General features: G+C 40.9%; 2 long non-coding RNA genes across 2 annotated transcripts; both read left to right on the plus strand.

The window, feature by feature from the left end:
• Positions 1-634: 634 nt before the first annotated feature.
• Positions 635-5,298, plus strand: LOC121695001. Its single transcript, XR_006025976.1, has 3 exons — positions 635-774; positions 4,122-4,258; positions 4,427-5,298. It is a non-coding gene; the product is annotated as an uncharacterized LOC121695001 (long non-coding RNA).
• A 6,077-nt stretch (positions 5,299-11,375) lies between these two features.
• Positions 11,376-12,274, plus strand: LOC121694609. The gene is made up of 2 exons (XR_006025839.1): positions 11,376-11,560; positions 11,628-12,274. It is a non-coding gene; the product is annotated as an uncharacterized LOC121694609 (long non-coding RNA).
• The last annotated feature ends 9,128 nt before the right edge of the window (positions 12,275-21,402 follow it).

The following is a 21,402-nucleotide window of genomic DNA, read 5'->3' on the forward strand; positions in this document are numbered from 1 at the left end:
GTTTTGCTTTTTAATAGGTTTTTCTTGTTGCTCAAAATTGACTCTTGTAACATTTCATTTTATGCAGCAAGTGCCCTTGGGGAAAGTTGTAACACTGTGTGAGTATGAGTGTAACATGTATGTTTAAACAGGTAAAATTTTAATATTTATATATTTCATATATTTGTATTTTGGAAGGCAGAATTTTATACAAATATTTGATTTGGACATGTCTTGATGCCTTGCTGCCACGGAATGCATAAGGCTTCACCCGTAAAAAAGATTCAAATTGGCTTCACTTGTCTCTATTGAAGTCCTATGGGGTGGCTGTGTCCATTTCTTTTACTGTCTATGGTTTATTCTATCCGAAGAGGTGATGCGCTGCATCATCAGTAATGGACGTCTCTTAAAAGTGATGCGTGAGTGAGCATGACATCATAGGGCAATTCCACGCAAAACTGTCACGTCCATAACGCCAACTAAATACCATGGTATTGTGTTGGCGTTATGGATGTAACAGTTTTGCGTGGAATTGCCCCATATCTGCCTCTCCTTGATTCCTCCATCCTCTTTTCATTTCTTCCTTGTTTCCTTCACTAAATGTATTACTAAATGTACAGCCGAGGTGGTGGCGGTTAATCTGTGTGAACTGAACTTTTGAGGAAGTGCACATCACTACACACGTTACCTCTTCCAGGAAATGATAGTGAAAGTAAGAAACACCAAGAAACAAAGGCAGCACCCAAAAACATTTCTGCAAAGTAAAAGACTTCTTTAAAAGATGCATCTCGAGATGTAAGTAGAAAATAATTGTTGTAACTGATGTTCTGAAGGTTACTTGATTGTAATATTTTCTATAAGCCAAAACCTACAGTAGATTTGTTGCAGATGAGTTTTCATATAAATAAGAGTCCAGGGGAAACACAGGTGAAGACTGATAGTGGGACAATTTTGGAAATGTTATGTTCTCTTACAATCTCTTGATTGTAATATTTTCTATAAGCCAAAACCTAGATTTGTTGCAGATGAGTTTTCATAAATAAGAGTCCAGGGGAAACACAGGTGAACACTGATAAGGTGGGACAATTTTGGAAATGTTAGGTTCTTTGCCACTTTTAACAATAATCCTAATGTCATATAACAACTGTAGGACCATCCTTAAATTATTGAATTCATGTCTAAGTACAACGTTTAAATATGCCTTCGTGGTAGTTTAAAAGAACATTGTAAAAATGTTGTAAAATAATGTATTGCTGTGAAAGTGTCTGTAAATGTGTTTTTTTATCTTGTGAGTTTCTGCCAATCAGCAGTGTGTAACTGAAAGCCAATTAATGATTTGAGGTTTTGTTTAACTGAGTCAGGAGAGAAGAAAACAAGATGACAGAGTTTAAAGAGAGGAAGCTGGAGCACACTGATCGCTTGCAGTCTTTTATTTCAGTGCAAACACTTGACTAACGTTTCGACACTATCAGTGTGCTCCAGCTCCCTTTTTTTTATCAAGTCTGCTGTCCTACTGAGAGTGTCAAGTCAAGTCAATTTATTTATATAGCACATCTAAGTTCAAGTTCAAGTAATTTATTCTCATGTACTCATTGGTAATTTATTCTCATGTATTCAATGGTGTGTGTGTATGGGGGTTAGGTGTGTATGTGGTGGGGGTAATGGATAATTTAATGCAATAGGGTTGACCCAAAGTGCATTACTAATGATTAAATGAATAATAACAAAATAATATATAATACAAAATGTCATAATACATAAGAAAAAAATAATAAAATAAAGAGTACATAAAGTAACTTGAATTGTGTTCCCGAGGAACTGCAAGAGTGCAATTGATCAGATGCAGTTTGCCAAAAGGATTGCAACAGTACCTCATTTCTGAAAATCGGGCACACGGATCAAAAGTTATCTGCATTAACACAACATCCAAGAAGCCAAAACGCATGAATAACATGGTTGCTATGCTGGTTGCTATGGTGTTAGGGTCACATTATAGTGGTGGTTGCAAGATTGTTGCTAGGGTAATTAAGAGGATTGCTAGGGTGTTGTTATGGTGATTAGTATGGTTGCTAGGGTACATATGGTGGTTGCTATGCAAAATAACATGGTTGTTAGGGTAATCATGTTGGATGTTATGGTGGTTGCTAGGTCGACATTATAGAGGTGGTTGCTAGGGAAATTTAGATGGTATATAGGGTGTTGCTAGGGTACTGGTGGTTGCTATGCTAAATAACATGGTTGCTATGGTGGTAGCTAGGGTTAAAGCCAATCAATGTGTATGCAGTTTAAAGTATGCAGGTCACTCTGTCAGGTCACATCATTTAAAGCCAATCCAAGCCAACCCATGTGTATACAGGTCATGTACATGGTCTACAGCAGATCTACAAAGATTTGTTTGATATGGATTGGCTTTAAAAAAAAAAAAGATGGACATCTTTTTTACATGACCTTTACAACTGGTGCTGGCTAGGCATTGAACTGGGCTTCATTCAAGGACTCCAACGGTACTTCATTTTTGAAAATCGGACATACGAGTCAAAAGTTACATTCACACATCTTCACAGACACAAACAGCCCAGCCCAGCTTCGTAATTGACCGATCGCAAGCCCCGCCCATCGAACGCAGATGAGCCAATGGCAGTTCATTAGCTCCGCGCAGGCAGGCACACTCCGACAGCTTCAACTTACGGCTCCATAGAAATGCATTGGGAGCTTATGGCTCCATAGAAATGAATTGGGAGCCAGTTTTATGGGATTTTTATAGTAATGTGAGTTGAAAAGGACGGCCAAACGACATGTATAGGATTAAGGCAACACCGATACACAGAATAATGACTTTCAATCTTGATTAAGCTTTCTGTAATTATGTTATATTGGCTATATTGGTAAAGTGTCAAAGTGGGACACAATAAAATAAAATACAAATCTTAGCAAACCAATTTGGGTATGATTACCTATTGTAAAACACATTTGATGGACTACTACTGTTTATACATCAAATAACTGATCCCATAGTAAGCTACAAAATCATTTAAAGATCATAAATGTTTCTGCTAGCAAATATGGTAGCTTGCAATCATGCTGGCCACTAGCCACGTATCTAGCCAAGTATCTTGGATAAGATATCTTGGATAAAGTACTCCGCAGTAAATAACTGTTTAGAACTGTCTTAATTACTTTATGTGCACAATATGTGGTCAAAGGTCAAAGTTAAATCAAGTTTTGGAAAAGGTAACACCCCTCGATTTGCTTTCTCACTTTAACAATACCCTAACTGCGCAGCATTATAGTTTTGGCTCTAGTGATGGCCCTATGTTGGGCAAATGCATCACATGTTTTGGTGTCTTAAATATTGAAACTGATAGGTGGCAGTATATTTGAGCCTTATTTTAGCAGTTGTGGAAGCACTAAGTAAATAAAGTAGCCGATAGTTAGCCTGGGTTTCCCCACGTTGCCTTGCACGTGATTTTATTTGCGCTGCTAGGCAGTCTGGATTCCATAGACTGATTTTCACCTCAACGAAGGAACCAATCACAGAATGGAGGGGAGACAGCAAGACGATGACAACGTCTATGCGACACACTGAAGAGGCTATGAGCTACATGTACGTACAGACGCATTTGATAGAAATTCGTAGCGGCCAATAAACGGTTCTAGGCATTCGTAAACCACGTCTCAAATACGAGAAAATTAATGTGTAGTTCCCAGACCCCATCTCAATGAGATGAGGCCTGGCGTTAGCCAGGCTAGCCGATAGTAGTAACACAGGTGAGAAAAATAAAATAAATAAATATATTAGATACCACAATTAAAACTTAACTCCCCCAGTTGTTTACATTACAATACATATTTTATGTATTACAATTTGTTTTATGTATTTGTTTGAATATGCAAATGAGGCACTATCTACTTAAGTACCAATGCAACATTCCCAATAATTTCCAAAGCATCAATCTGAATATTGGATGGCACCATGTTTTTTTTGTTGATATATTGGGTACCAAATTGGGAGCATCTATTTAGGGATTAACTGTTAGCCTATTGTAACTGAAACCTTCAGACCCAGGGGACATGGGCCAAATAAACAAATAAATACACAAGCAAATAAACTTCAACAATTCACATGTGTTCAATTTTTTCAGGAGTGGAGTGAAGTTCGTCGGTGCTGGGATTGGGATAAATGTGGCAAATCTCTATGCTTCGTCTGATGTCCTATACAGTATTGCAGCAATAATATTAGCTGTTGGATTTCTAATTATTGTAGTTGGCCTATTTAAAAGTAAGTCTTTACAGTTGTTAATGGGACTTAATGTTTATTTACCTGTCCAAGTTGAAGTTAGTCTAACACAGTAATATTTCACCACTTAGCCTACTGCCTGAAGGCATACTAATAAGTTATAATATTACTCCAAAGCCTCTCATGTGATGTCTCTGCTTTATTTTGAAGATCCACCACCTCAACCACCTCAACCATCTAATGGGTTCAAGAAGCAATGATCAGACAACACAGTCAACATAGATATAGGCTGTGCAATTATTCAGATTAATTGATTAATCATCAATTATGAACTCCACCGATTATGAAAACAACAAAATCGCTTTGCTCTACATTAAATGTACATAAACTTTTTATGTGTTTTCCAGCTGAAGCAAAATTTAATTCAATTCACTGTTTTCAATTCACATTTTTTTTAAGTAAGTTTTTACAGTTGTTATTGGGACTTTTGTTTCTACAATGCCAAATGATGTACTTAAAGGAGAAATCCGGCGAGTTTTCACATAGATCTCCACTTCTCAAGGTCACCAAGTACTGTTTGTATGGAAAAAACACGAGCTACACTCTGGCGGCATGTCCGTGAACTCCCATTTACATGCCCACAGAGTGTAGTGCTGTAGCTGCCTGGCTACATTAGCTGCTGGCTGTAGCAACTCGAGCTAGGTAAAACCGATTGTTTTTCGGGGTTTTTTTTCATACTGACAGTATTCGGTGACCTCGAGAAACAGAGATCTATGTGAAAACTCGCTGGATTTCTCCAGCGAGTTTTCCCATATTTACATTAAAAAGGTACTTCGGGGAACCCGCCCAGGAAGCCCTTATTTGGACCTTCCTGTCACTGATTGCTTCCCCCCTCAGACAGACACGTGTGGAGCGCCATTTGTTTTAATCTGTATTCTAATTTCACTATATCTGACCATGAGTGCTCTGGCTCTGCACTTTTTTTGCTTGGCTTACTTTGTAACTTTTGTATGCTGAATACTGCTGTAACATTCGTTGAGTTGTTCCTGTGGTAGCCAAAATAAAGAACTATTATTTCACCAGCCAGCTTGAAGATTTTTACCTGCTCTATAGCTAACTCGATTGGATTAACATTGGATTTTAAATCAACTCGCATGGTGCCTTTCTGCACTTAAAGTTAAAATATTCTACAGGGGTTGTCTACAGGGATCCTCTCCACAGTATCACATAAGTGCAGGGCCTTGCACAGAGATTTTGGGGGACAGGGGCTCGAATGAAAAAGGGAACTTTGCATAATTTTTCAAATAAAAAATGCTTTAAAACAAGTGGGTAATAGGCAAGCAAATCTCTGACTAACCGAAAATACCCTCACACCCATGCAAATATGTAATACTCAACAGATTTCTACAAAATAATCGATTCACAAAGACACAAAGGTCTTCATTAGAAGAATTATAAAATCCCTTCTTTTATATAGGGAAGGCTGTCTATATTGTGTATTGATGAAGATCTATTGGCAAGGAACTAACTAGTATGAATAACCCTAGTTATTAGTTGAGGAGCCTTCAATCAAAATGATGCAGTTAATGTTTAAAGTAGGACACTACAAGCATAACATTTTCCCCATGTACTGTAGGCTAATTTTCAGATTTTGGTTTACTGTGGTATTTTGGTTTACTTCTTTCACTTTTTTACTATCCTGTTTGCATCTATAGACTAAATGTCTCACCAAACAAGCTAATATACAAGTAAACTTAAGCTTTCAGGGGTAAATGCTGTCTTTATGTAAGTAATTAAGTCCTATGTGATATATTCACGTTTTTTCCACTTCACTCTCACACTCTTCACAGCACCTGCTTCAGTGGCCACTGTTCCCACCTAGTTTGGCCTTATTTCATGCTTGCATTTGAATTATATTTCAGGGGTTCTGATATGGAATGACTACACTAAATATGGAATAATTACACAAAAATATAAATCTGCACAACTAATATTGGATAAAATTACATGATTATTCAATTTCTATGGATTCCTGTGAATATTTCAAGACCCAATATGCTATATCTAGCATATTGCTAAGGATATACACTGCAGCTAGAAGGTAGGGAAGCACCAAAGGTGGAGGAGGGCATTTTTGATTGAACTTAATTGAGACATACTGTAGTTAGATTAATCTGACAATGTAAAGCACTATACATATTGATATGATGTGGTTTAACAGGTCTAAAGGCGTCAGAGAGGGAGCTAACGTTTTAGGTTTTAGATATTGTAGCTCATGCTGTAGGCTTCGTTTGCAAGAATCACGTTGAAATTACACTACATTGTTTTCGTCTAGCAAGTTAGCTGTAAACTCGAGGCAATGCAGTTTAGTTATCCGTTCATCACCACTCACCTCCTTTACACAAGCCAAGAAATACCACCACAATTGGGCTGAGCGCTGAGAGGGGCTGCCTGTGACTGTGTGCGCTCACCGTTGCACACATGGAGGGAGGGAGGTAGAGAGGGCACCGAAAGCAACAAGTCTAATGCCTATCCATTTGGCTCATACTGCCCAAGTTGTACGCGCAAACGTGACGTAATTGCCTGGCTTGTAGCACTTTAGCGTTCCAGTTTGTCTTTGTGGGAAAGAACATAGATGCCACCAGGGCAGCAGCTGTATCGGTAGTGCTGGGTGCTTGACTAGAACACGAGAACAAGCTTGTGGCTCGTCTAAACAAGCTCCGTCCTCATAGCAGGGCTGCCAACTCTCACGCAATAGCTGTGAGACTCACTCATTTGATTGGCTTCACACACTCTCACGCCACACCCCCAATTTCACACGCTGAAGTGTCAACCCGGTTGGTCAAATAATGTCAGGTGACCAGACGGCCGACCATCGGCAGAAAAGCTGTCGGACGGATCAGTCAGCTCCTGTCTCCCCGAGCTGGTCAAAAAAGTGCCTCGGCACACACCGAAGAGAAGCCGGGCGTACATTCTGCGCGTGCGCAAGACATTTCCAGTTACTGCAGGCGGCGCTAAAATATTTAGCCGAAAAGACTAGATTAGTCAAAGGATTTGCCAATGGAACAAAATGGCACTCGTTTCAGACTTCTCTGATTAAGCAATAAAAATATATTAAGCAATAAAAATATATAAATATATATTGTGTACTATTTTATTGCCATTGCTTGTGTGTGATGCCAACACTCTTTCGGACCCGGAATAAATATTATATAATACAAATATTTTTTTTTTTGTAAACGCAAAGTGAATGGGAACTGCTAGTGATGTTCGCTAGCTAGGTAGCAACTAAAGACTTTGGGTAAACTTGTATGTTGTTGCAAACTAACCTGAAATAACATACTGTATGTTAAGCAATTGTGTGGTAGTCTACTAGTTCTAGCAAAAATATGTTAGGATTGTTTATCAAAAAGGGTTCATAACTTACATCGCTGAATGTAGGGCTAATGGTCATACTAATCCGAGATAATGTTTGGTAGCTAGCGCTCCACCAGATTGGTCTTTGAGGCCGCCTGCCACTGGTCGATTCGACATATCAAATCGGCTAAATTGAACGCCGACTCCACCTGACGATGGCGCGACCAGGACACACCGAACCGACTCAAGTCACCGACCTCGCCGGACTGTCCAACCACGTCCGATGGCCGATAATCATGTTGGTGTGTCCTGGCCTTTAAAAAAATGCATCTGGCCAGAATTTCAAAATCGTCCAGGATTTTGTTCTACCTTAGCAGGGCCGTCACTAGAGCCTTTTTACAGACCCAGTACTGTTGTCCCAGTAAAATCTCAAGTCCAGGTTCAACTAAATAGTTCACCAATTACTCGTCACACAGATATCACACAGCATATCACGAATGAGCGAAACCTAAGCTTTCCAATGTTATTAGCGCCAAGTTGCTGTGATAAATGGTTTGCGAGAAAATTAGCGTTGAACTTACGTGAAATGTAATCAGATTTGAATTTTCTACGCAACTCTACAGACCCATTACTCTCGGTAATCTCACAAACTCTTCACTCAACGCATGGCAAACCCTATATCACGACAAACAGCATACCTTACCGAATACGAGGATATAAAGCATGTCTCTGTACAATATGGCAATATGTGGTTCCAGAGTAAGCCTGTTTTGAAATTACACATTTCTACATGGTCTCCAACTTTGAAATTCTGAAATCCGAAATTCTGATGTGTTCTAATGTAAACTATTGATGTCAGTACATGCATTTTGTAAATTGCTTAGCCATAGAGTATCCCACCATCATGGTTCTTATATTGCCAGATTCTGGACAATCCCACTTACACAGATATGAATATATATATATATTTCTACTAGCATGCTTCCTAGTGACATAAGTATAAGTATATATACTCTTTTGATCCCGTGAGGGAAATTTGGTCTCTGCATTTATCCCAATCCGTGAATTAGTGAAACACACTGCACACAGTGAACACACAGTGAGGTGAAGCACACACTAATCCCGGCGCAGTGAGCTGCCTGCAACAACAGCGGCACTCTGGGAGCAGTGAGGGGTTAGGTGCCTTGCTTAAGGGCACTTCAGCCGTGGCCTACTGGTTAGCACTTCGGACTTGTAACCGGAGGCCACGGCTGCCCATTAAAGGATAATTCCGGTGTGATTTTGACCTAAAGTGTCTTGAAACATGATACCGAGTGTGAACGTATGTCTCATAGCTCACCTCAGCTTGTCCCCTGCACTCAGAAATCTGGCGCTAGTTAGCCAATGCTACCAACAGTGTTTCGTTGTAGTGCCTCGGGCATCGGCCTAGCCATGCAAATAAATCACTGTTTTACACCATTTATGAGGCTCAAAGTACTGTAGCTCCATACTTCATTGGTAGACTTCCGAGAGCCTCGACATTTAAAACGAGACATGGAGAACTTTACAAAAGCACTGGTAGTTTATTTACAAAACGATTTATACAGACAGTACCTTAAGGAATTTTACCGTTCGACGCCATCTTGAATTTAGTCACGATAAGTCGAGCGACGAGTACGAATGAACAGGTATGATAAGGGATCAGATCACCAAAAATAATTCAGTGGAAATGCATGGATTCAGTTGCTTCCAGTAGCAGCAACTGGAATCCATGCATTTCCACGGAATTATTTTTGGAATCTGACCCCTTATCATACCAACACTTCAATGCTACGTCTCCCCCTAGCGCTTCTCCGCGGAAAAACCGAATATGCAACTTTCTGGTCGCGGTCCGAACACATCCAGATGTAACTCATCGGAAGTATCCAATCGCGCCTCGAAAATGTAGTCAGATTGTAGTTTCTAAGAAGACTGCAAAATGGACTCCGACTTGGCTTTGTTGCTGTTGAAATTGTAAGTAGCCTACCCTTGGGTGAACTTCGTTTTTGTAATGTGATTTGATAGTCTCTTGAACAATGTGTTTGCTGGACCGTTTTATTGTGAGCCCTTTGTGTGTTTAGCTTGGTTTCTTGATGGCTAGATCGCTGGCTAGCGTAGCAGTCACTTGCTACCGAATCTGCAGGGAGAGCTACAGTATGTTGTGAAAAATGCGAGCCCTAATTAGGCGAAAACCCAGAAACAGCGAAGGAATAACCAGACCTGCATAGGGCTTCTTTAAAACATTGTACAACTTGCAACTTACTTGCATTGCAGATGGAGCTTCAGGCCTCAAGTAGACAGCTGGGCTGGAGGGTCCCTTCAGTGGCAATCTGCCTGGATCTTTTGCCGTCTGACGGCTTTTTTCTAATGCTGTGTTAGTACTTGAAGTTATCTTATCGTGCCTCCTTTTATTCTGAAATCAATATTTATCCTATATAAACTTTTCACTATATGATAACCATATGCCCTGGTGTTCTGATTCCCATTTATATGAGACAAGGGTATTTTTCTGTGTTTAAAAACTAGTGTTTGGTTGTGGTGATGCTGCAGATTATCACAATAAAACCAATGGTTGTGCCAACTTTTATAACCTGTGTCCTCAGACAACCTGAGGTCAAACATCTCATCTCATCATCTTTTTAAAAAAAATCATCTAAAACTTTGTGCTTAACTCCCCTTGGAAACCTGATCAACTTCCAAGGGGAAATCCGCCTAACAACTTAAATTATGGGTAAAGGATATATATGTCAAATAGGGAAGACACTCGGCTTATAATAAATACTTGTAACTTGTAAAATTGTACGTTCTAACATCCCGTTAGGAAGGTTTCAACAGGGAAAGGACTGGCGTCTAACAATTTTCGGGTGTTGCCTGCAGGGGGCAGCACACCCCCTAAGGCAGTGGTCCCCAAACTTTTTCTTCAGAGGGCCAGCTCACTATGCCTGGCTCTAAGAGAGGGCCAGAGACTCAGAGTATGTCAGTACTCAGTAACCATAAATAGCTTAGTGCTGTGAACAACAGCAGTCTACCTTAGTTGAATATTAATACATTACATTTAATCATAGGCTATTGTAATCTCATACCATTGTGAAGGAGAAATTTTGGATTACTAACATTTTATGAAATAGAAGTGATTAACGTTTCATTTTCTTATATTTTGTGTATGCTGTCTATACATTCAATGTGCATCAACTTTGCTTTGTCTGTCATTTGCTCTCTCCATGTCACGACTTTCTAATAAAGGTCATGCGACCCCCTTTGTCACAAGGGTTAAGGGTATTCTGCCTGAGGCAGTAATATTAGGAATATCTCAACAGGAACTGGACTATGGCAAGAAAATGCTGAAGGATGTGTATGTATTGTATTGACCAATTATTTACTTACTTGGAGTAGCCACATGACTTGCGTATGCCGCATGGATCACATGCTATGTCCAAGAAGTGTATATGTATTGTTGTATTTCTGCATGTATGAGGATTTTTGGAAAAGACCATTGTACTCATGTGATTTGTATTACCAATGTAATTAACATGCATAAGATGGGGCTTCGCCCTAGAGAACTTTGAGTAGTGTTACTGTAACATGCTGTTCCTAGTGACCTGCTCCCGGTATCATGAATAAACCTGCAGTGGTTCCTCACACCTGAGTGTTGCTTGGATATTTTTGGCCACAATTGTTGGCTGTGTTTTTTTTTTCATATTGCCATCATGCCATATCAATATAGTATAAGTTTACGTATATATACTCTTTTGATCCCGTGAGGAAAATTTGGTCTCTGTGTAGCAGGCAGACCTTGTCTGCTTGCTTGCTCTTTCCTCCTGGTCTCTCCTGGCCCCTCTGCTAATGAGTGGGTGCGGCCAATCATTCAATTAGGCCCACCATGTGCTACTTTAGGAGCTCTACAGCAAAAACCTCGGTAGGTTCCACTGTTTGTCCCTCGGCTGAGCACTGGGGTCTACCGACCAGCAGGTATGTTGCTGCCCTAATGCTGTAGACTAAAATGTGCTTGGTTTAGCTAAACTCCATTTCTCTGTAGCCCTGTAGATGGATGGCTATGCTATCCTCTTCTGCTGTCAGTAGGAAAATTGGCATAGAGAAGAATATGGGTATGTATAGCTCTAAAATAAATGGATGTTTGGGGAAATGGTATCAGGTTTGATGTGTCTTGTTTGTCTTCCAGGTAGCACGGCGTTTCCATCCACTTTGCCCTCAGCGTAGGTCGTGCTGCGGTCTTTCCTTGTCTTGTCTTAGTTTTGTTTGGTTTCTGTTTAGCTTTGCTTGCACTTGGCAACTGACTCCATTGTACTTGTACCCTTTTGTTTTACTTTACTTGTCTTAGTTATCAAGTGTCCGCCTATCCATAGAGTCTGGGAGCGACAACTTTCAATTGTTTGTTAATTTGGCAGGCAGGGTTCTCGCTGGCAGGAGGCTAGTCACTTAGTGGTGGTGCAGTAAAGATGCACATTTTGGTGTGAATTATCAGAATGTTTGCTGTGGTCTGCGGTGTTACGATTTGAGCTTTTTTGCTATGCATGTGTGTGGGCTCTAGGGCACATTATCAGTAGTCTGCCTCCCCCAGGTAAGCCCCTGCCTTGCTCATTCTGCTCCATTGTGCCTCCCCTATGGAATCTGTTAGTAAAAGAGCAACAAGACAACATAATAAATATTTTTTTACTTTCCTAACTAGTTTTATTAGTCTTGTCTTTTTGCAGCTACCCCCCTTTTCCCTGGCTTCAGTTCAATAAACTTGGTCATGTTTTCCCTGGAATTCACGTCTCCACCTCGTGTATACGAACCTGTGTGCAATTGTGTGTTCTCTAGGCCCAGGGTGGCGTAGTCTGGCCAGCGATTGGCTCTTAGTGCAGTCCTCAAAAAACCATTCATTGCTGGGACATTAATTGCTGACCGACCCCCCCCCAAAAAAAAACCTATTACTGGTTTTAAATAATAACTTATTAACAAATGCTGCAAAAGAGTAGCCTACTGTTTAACTATAAATGATGCATTCATTGTCACTTTAAGGTTGCTGAGTCTATACGGTTATTATAATGCCCTTCACCTGCTCTTTTAAATAAGGCTAATCCATAAAACATTAACAATAGGCTACTATGCATAATAAGTTACCCACTCAAACTTTCACCCTGTCGACGTTGTTCTTCGCCGGCTCGTCAGGCTAGCTGACGTTGATTGTAGGCCTATATTCTCCTCCGTCTCGCGCCCCATTTTATCAAACCAAATCGAATCGTAATTTCTTACCAGGCTCCCCCTCTGCAATCTGTTGCCTACCGGCACGCACTCACTTGGACATCCTGCGCGGGGCCGGTAGTTAGGTGATGGTTAAAGGGGTGGTTCAGGATTTTGGACATAGGACCTCATTTCCAAGTAAGCAAGTGTGATATTTATCAGTGGAGACCGTTTTCAACACGTTTCATCCAGTCCTTCTAATTGCAGAGTTCGCAGGTGCTAGGCTAGCGCAAGTCAACGGTATGTGCTAGCCTGCCACTAAAGACAGTCTTACCCACTCCAAAGTACACCCGAGGCAAATAAATTATAATGCCAGACTATCGATGTAAATGTCTGTATTGACAGTGTTATTTCTAACGTTATTCTATCCTTGCATTTCAACGATGGCATTACATTTTGAGGGACTAGTTTCTTAGCAGCGGTGGAATTATACTTGCTCCGGTTAGTAGTACTGCGCCGAAAAGTAAACAGTAAAGCGCACTCCAATGGGGATACCTAGTAGTAGCCTTGGTAATATCAGTCCGCCGCTGAGTTGCAAAATGACTACTAACGACTTTAGGGACCAAAGTATAACTATTGCAACGCGATGCAAGGGTAGTTGTATTTCTTACACTATTCTATCAACAGACATTTACATCGATTGTCTGGAATTTGCCTCAGGTGTACTTTGGAGTGGGTAAGACTGTCTTTAGTGGCAGGCTAGCACATACCGTTGACTTGCGCTAGCCTAGCACCTGCGAACTCTGCAATTAGAAGGACTGGATGAAACGTGCTGAAAACGGTCTCCACTGATAAATATCACACTTGCTTACTTGGAAATGAGGTCCTATGTCCAAAATCCTGAACCACCCCTTTAAGGTAAACTTTCGTTTCGCAGGTCTGCATTAGGCTACAACCAATCAAATAAGCGTATCCCTGCCTCTGGCAGTTGGATACAATCATTGCAGGAGCGGAACGTAGGTTTTATTGAAAGTGAAACTAGGGAATACTTAAAAAAAAAAAATAGAAGTGCATTTGCACCAAAAAACGTGTCATTTGGTGTCCCGGGAAAGATTATCTATTTTCCGGGACAGACATTAAAAAAAGAGAACAATCCCGGTGTTACATGGCATCTGGCACCCATGTTAACTGGCTGCGTTGATGATGTTTCACGAGTGATGACGTTTCTTTGACAGATGTGGCCGCTTGCAGATTTGTCACTTTCTGATGGAAACTGGAGACGAACAAATACAAATATGCATGACATATTTAAATGTCAAAATTGTCTGTAGTACGCTACATACAGTACACTGGACCATGAATATGCCACTAAAAAAATAAATACCCAAATAATAACTCCACGTGGGTATCGAACTTGCTTCCTAAATAAACTCTTACATGATAACCATTCATCTACGTACTTGCACCACGAACCAGCTGATAAATCAAGGGAAATTTACTTGACTTAGTCTATACAATTAGAAGAAGTCAGCTGATGATTGTAGCAAGTTAACATGGCTGATGGTGTTGTCTTGCTACAGCAGTTGCCCAAGCCAGTAAGTCTTCAAAGTATCATGTTTAAGTTTTCAAACATTTCACTGACTGCTGGTCAGGCTCTCTGTGGCCACCTAGTATCTGTAGCCTAAATTGAGGAAACGTTGCTGGTCTAAAAGTAAATAAATAATAATAATAAAAAAGTGTGATGAGGATTGAACCCATGTCGACTGCGTGAAAAAGCAATGTAAAGGCATTAACCTGTTGCGCCACAGGAGAAGCACCAACTTAGGGAAATAAAGTATCAAAAAAACATCAAACCCATGTTTACATGTCAGCAAGAGTTTTGACTCTCCCTGTGCTCAAAGTTTGTGTAAAATATGGACACGTTATAGACTTCTCCTGCCCATTGCAATGTGCGTTTCAATGCCTGTGTTTCATGAACTGAATTCTTAAAAGAATAGGCTGGACAAAAGGATACACAATTAGGCAACACATTTTAATTTAATTTATTTGCTGACGTTCATGTGGCTCTACAGACACTTCAGGTAGGGGCGGCCACAGCCTAACCTCAGTGAAACGTTTGTAAAACTTAACCATGATACTTTGAAGGCCTACTAAATGGCTTGGGGAACGGTAGCATGATAACATGGTAGCCAGATAACATGAACAGCTATGTTAACTTGTTACAATTATAATAACGTTAGCTGACTTTTAATCATACAACTGAAGTCAATTTCTGTGAGTACCGTCAGCTGGTTCGTGGCGCAAGTGGATAGACACTATTACCGAGAAAAAAAGTCAATTTATTCGTGGCTCTATACCCACGTGGAGTTAATTTAGGTGTTTGTTTTTTGGGTGGCATATTCATGGTCCAATGCATATAGTACTACATACATACATTTTGACTTTTAAACATGTCATGCATATTTGTGTGCGTCTCTAGTATATCAGAAAGTGACAAATCTGCAAGCGGCCACATCTGTCATTATGAGGGGCCATCTAGGCCTTAATTCATACTTGGTCTTACACACACTATCATAATCTTGTACATACACCACTATACTCATGCACACTCACTATTATAGTCATTTTACATGTATGTATGAGAGGGTATAGTTGTGTATGTGAGAGAGTATAGTAGTGTATGTGAGAGAGTATAGTAGTGTATGTGAGAGAGTAAAGAGTATAGTAGTATATGTGAGAGACTATAGTAGTGTATGTGAGAGACTATAGTAGTGTGTGAGACTATAGTAGTGTATGTGAGAGACTATAGTAGTGTATATGAGAGAGTATAGTCATATATGTGAGAGACTAAAGTAGTGTATGCGAGAGAGTATACTAGTGTATGCGAGAGAGTTTAGTAGTGTATGCGAGAGAGTATAATAGTGTATGCGAGAGAGTTTAGTAGTGTATGCGAGAGAGTTTAGTAGTGTATGCGAGAAGGTATAGTAGTGAATGCAAGAGAGTATAGTAGTGAATGTGAGAGAGTATAGTGGTGTATGCGAGAGAGTATACTAGTATATGTGAGAGAGTATAGTGGTGTGTGTGAGAGAGTTTGCATGAAACGGAAGGAGTTTGATTTCTCAGTTCCTGATTGGTTTGTCAATGTCACTTCTCTCTAGCTAGCCAATTAAAATCAAGAAAGGGGCGGGACCTACACTGTCAACAATGTTCGTGTAGACCTAGTGGTCAAGGAAAAAATCAGCGAAGTCCTATGTGACTAAATATTAAACTACTACTGCAAACCGAATGCTAAATATAGCTGCAAGCAGCAATGAGGGGGCCAAGCAGAATAGGCCGGAGTAACCACGGCGACAAGATAGAACTCAGCAGACACTCGCGATCAACACTTTCAACAAGTGTCACATCAAACATAACTGATTTTGTAGGGCTGAAACAGAGCTGAGTATTGCCACTGCCTCCGCCAGCCAGCCCCCCCACCTAATCACCCCTGCCCGTCCCACCCCGTCCTGCCCCGCCCTTCCATGCACGCATTAGAATGAACTGGATGGAACATGTTGTCATCAGTTTCACATCCAAAAATAAAAGATCACATCAGCACATCAGCAACTACAGATCAAAATGCAATATTGCTAATCGCAGCAGCCACTACAGGTCAAAGGTCAACACATTTTTTGTGCGTCCTCCTAATGGGGGCATGAATCTATGTAGTAAGTTTGGTTATGATACATGGCAGGGTTGCTGATGAGCTCACTTCCTGTTTGACGGCTTCGCCGCAAATTTTGATTGGCGATTACAGCCGAATGCTTCTGTCAATTGTTCCAGAAAGCAAAGCAATGATAAGGCATTGTCTGAAGATGGTCTATGCCAATTTTGGTGAGGATCCACTGAAATTTGTGACCTGTGAAAACTTGTACGTGTTTTTGATTAAATCCAATATGGTGGCCGAATCAATTACGATGACATCACAAGTTGGCTTGGGTCGACCTAAGGACCTCCAACAGTATTACCAGACACCACTAGTACATTTTAATTCCAAACACAACAGCAGCTACAGGCCAAAAGGCATGTTTCTTAATTACAGCGCCCCCTAGAGGTCAAAGGTCATCAGATTTATTGAGTGCCCCCCTGTTTGAGTCCTGAGTCCATGCACCCAGTTTGGCTTTGATACATGCAAGGGTTGCTGAGATATGACCTCACTTCCTGTTTGGCAGCTTCGCCTCAAATTTCGATTGGCTGTTACAGCCGAATGCTTCTGTCAATTATTCCAGAAAGCAATGCACTGATAAGGCATGGTCTGAAGATGGTCTCTGCCAATTTTGGTGAGGATCTGCTGAAATTTGTGGCCTGCGAAAACTTGTACGTGTTTTTGATTAAATCCAATATGGCGGCCGAATCAATTATGATGACATTACAAGTTGGCTTGGGTCGGCCTAAGAACCTCCAACAGTATTAGCAGACACCACTAGTGCGTTTTAATTCTAAGCACAACTGCTGCTACAGGCCAAAAGGCATGTTTCTTAATTACAGCGCCCCCTAGAGGTCAAAGGTCACCAGATTTCTTGAGCGTCCCCCTGATTGGGTCCTGAGACCATGGACTAAGTTTGGTTATGATAGATGAAGGGGTTGCTGAGATATGAGCTCACTTCCTGTTTGGCGGCTTCGCCTCAAATTTCGATTGGCTATTATGGCCAAATGGTTTTAGTTCGAAAGACAAAAAGCAATGCATTTGTGAGACATGCTCTGAAGATGATGTGCATCAAGTTTGTCAATCGGACAAAATTTGTGACCTATGAAAACTTTTAAGTGTTTTTGATCAAATTCAATATAGCGGAAAATCCATCATGGCGGAAATTGACATCATAGGGTGCATGGAACTCAGCTTAGTCCAAGGACACCAACAACATCTGGTTTTTGAAAACTCAGAGCGACAGGTCAAAGGTTAGGTGCGTGAACGCACATCCAACTTTGACCTGTTGGTGGTGCTAGAGTGTATGAGGTGCCGACTTAAAACTTGATGAAATTTATCACAGGACTGTCTCTAATCAGTGTGCCAAACTTCACAACTTTTTACCAGACGGTTCTATGGGCTGCCATAGACTTCCATGGCAGAATAATACACTTCAGCAGCTACGGGCAAAAAAAGGTTTTGCTAATTACAGCGCCCCCTAGCGGTCAAAGGTTACCAGATTGGTTGTGTGTTCTCCCAATTAGGTTAGGAGTCAATGTACTTAGTTTGCTCACCAATTGGTTTTGATTAGTGATGGGCAAATTAAGCTTTGGTGAACCACTGAACCACAGCAGTGTGCACCTAGCGACACTAGCTGAAAAGCAAAAAGTGTTGCTAATTAGTGTTGCTAGCTTCACACTGCTGTGGTTTAGTGGTTCACCAAAGCTTCATTTGCCCATCACTAGTTTTGATAGATGCTACGGGTGCTGAGATATGAGCTCACTTCCTGTTTGGCGGCTTCGCCACCAATTTCGATTGGCTGCTACGGGCAAACGCTTCCGTCAATTGTTATGGAAATCAAAGCACTGATGAGGCATGGTCTGAAGATGGTCTGTGCCAATTTTGGTGAGGATCCGAGGAAATTTGTGACCTAGGGAAATTTGATAGTGGTTTTGATTAAATCCAATATGGCGGCCAAATCAATTATGTTGATGTCATGAATTGCCATCTGTCGACATAAGGATCTTCCACAGTATTACCAGACACCACTAGTACATTGTAATTCTAGGCACAACAGCAGCTACAGTCCAAAAGGCATGTTACTGATTTACAGCGCCCCCTATAGGTCAAAGGTCACCACATTTCTAGAGCGTCCTCCTGATGGGGTCTTGAGTCCATATACCAAGTTTGGATTTGATGACTGCAAGGGTTGCTGAGATATGAGCTCACTTCCTGTTTGGCAGCTTCGCCGCAAATTTTGATTGGCTGTTACGGGCGAACGGTAATACTTCCGAAGACGAAAAGTGATAACTTTTGTGAGGCTTGGTCTGAAGATGATCTGTGTAAAATTTGGTGGGAATCAGAGAAAGTATGTGACCCCTGATACATTTTAAGTGTTTTTGATGAAATCCAAAATGGCGGAAAATCCATCATGGCGGAAAATGACGTCATAGTGTGTTGAACTCGGCTTGGTCCAAGGATTCCAACGACCCCTGACTTTTGAAAATCGGACCTACGGGTCAAAAGTTACGTGAGTGAACACACTTCCAACTTTGGCCTGTTGGTGGCGCTAAAGGGTTCGAGTTGCCGACATGAAACTTGGTGACATGAATCATGGGACCGTCCCCAATTAGTGTGCCAAATTTCCCAACTTTTTACCAGACGGTTCTATGGGCTGCCATTGACTTCCATTGCATATAATAATAATAATAGGAAAACGTAGAAACACAATGAGGTCCTCGTAGCTTCGCTGCTTGGCCCCCAATTAGGCTACAAAGACATGAGGGGTGCCTATTCTATTGTAATAGCCTAGGCTACCAGATTTCTTTTGTCTGGCGAAGTCATATTTTAGTGAACTGAGATCTGAAAGATTGCTGCCATTGCAGTTAGCTAGCATTCCAGCAACATTCCAAAAAGGACATGCATTACAGTTTGGCTGGCAGACGTTTTGGTAACCTTGTCTGCTGTTGCCAGTGACTCGTGAGCCGGTGTCCACATCGCTATTTTTGCACTGACAGCCAAAAATTCTAGAACAGAGCTCCGGACAGCGCTCCTTTCAGAGTGCTGTGGGTCAAGTGTTTATTGTTGCTAGGTTACCAAACTATCTACCAGCAGCATGTCGTTGCTGCTAGGGTTTAATCCCAGGACACGGGATTCCCGGGAAATCTGATCAAAACTATTTCCCGATTCCTGGGAAATGTTATGACGGGAAACGGGAAATGAAAGTTGTTGTCTATTGTTGTCTTACGGTAACGTTGCATTCAGTAGCCTACGCAGCAGTATCTACCGCCTAAGGACGTCTACTGCCAGCTTTGTATGGGAGCATTTTAAAAGACTTGAAAATGAAAACGCAAAGTGCATGTTGTGTGACCGGATTGTCAGGGTTTTCTGGGGGGTTATTAAATTTATTTGAACTTTGTGGTGTTTAAAAGATAAATATGCCTGTCCTGCCTTAATAAAGAAACATTTGGTTAATTTCGAGTGATTATTCCCGTTTGCAGCCGTTAACAAATCTCAATAGCCACATCATGGATTTCGTTTATCAGAATTGTTTAGGAATCATTCTATGGTTTACTTTAGGAGATTTCGTCAGTTTTTATAATGGAGTTCTGTAATATATTGGTTTTAGACAATCCACTTGGCATTTCATAGTTAGTGCTGTGGCAGATAGGCCTATCACGCACGCAGCAGAAATGATAATTGCAAACTTTGTCGATGGACATAAACTGTGTTCTTTTGGCCTAATAATGATACAAATAATATAAAAATGTCAGTTTGCGATTTGGGAACGCATATTTGAGTGATAGCCTATCATACATTACTTGGGCTAAAAACAACAACTACAAAAAACAGCTATTTCCCGGGATTCCCTGGAAATGCGTCGTCTTTTCCCGGGATTTGATACATCTCATTTTCGGGAAAAATATTAAACCCTAGTTGCTGCCTGGCTTAATGCTAGCTAACTAGGGGTTTGCACTAGCTAACATTAGTTGACCTGCAGCTGCTTTAACGTTTCTCCAACCATGACCCAGCTATACATTACGGAAACATACGTAACATATTTAGCTGAAGTTAGCGATGCAGATGAATTTTAGCCTAGGCTACCTGTTGTGGAGAAATATGGCCAGCTCTGCGTCAGACTTGATATTCTTCGTTTGATGAAGACGTCACCATCTCAGGGAGCTCCCGATGTCAACTTAATTTGTTTCTTGTTTTAATTTTGGAAATTTGCCTGCCTCTCGTAGGCGTTCATGACTAGGCCTACAACTGACAGCTGTTGACAGTTGGCCTTTGCTAATTTGGCAACCCAAATAAAAGGACGCGCAAGCCCATTATTAATACGCTATTCTAGAATTAATCGTTCAAAACATAAATGAAAATTCCAAGAGATTCCGCCCCGTAACTCATTTTTTTTAATGGGTTTTACGGGGTTTTACAGGTTAGAGTAATGTTGTCAAATAAGCCATTACTTCAATTCATCGTGTTTCCTTACTCTCTGACAACATATGGTGATCATTTTTGTGATCATTACAGTTTATTTTCCATTATTTCCTACAGTACATACTGGACCTTTAACGTTATAGGAACTGTGTTGACAGTGTAAATGCTAGGTCCCACAGCAATTTTTCAGGACTTTTTTGCTGGAATGCTAGCTAACTAGCTAACTGCAATGGCAGCAATCTTTCAGATCTCAGTTCACTAAAATATGACTTCGCCAGACAAAAGGATCTGGTAGCCTAGGCAATTACGTAAGGGATAATGGACGACACGGTGGTCTGTTCACAGAAGTTAATGCACGGTCGGGGTTGTAAAACAGCCCCGACGCGAAGCGGAGGGCCGTTTAAACCTCGTAGTGCATTAACTTCTGTGAACAGACCACCGTGGAGTCCATTATCCCGCTTATTCCACTGTTGCCACTTGCGTTATGTTTATTTCCTGTTACAATTTAAACGTTTTAATC

Source organism: Alosa sapidissima, chromosome 20 (genome assembly GCF_018492685.1).
Source record: "Alosa sapidissima isolate fAloSap1 chromosome 20, fAloSap1.pri, whole genome shotgun sequence".
Classification (NCBI taxonomy): Eukaryota; Metazoa; Chordata; class Actinopteri; order Clupeiformes; family Clupeidae; genus Alosa; species Alosa sapidissima.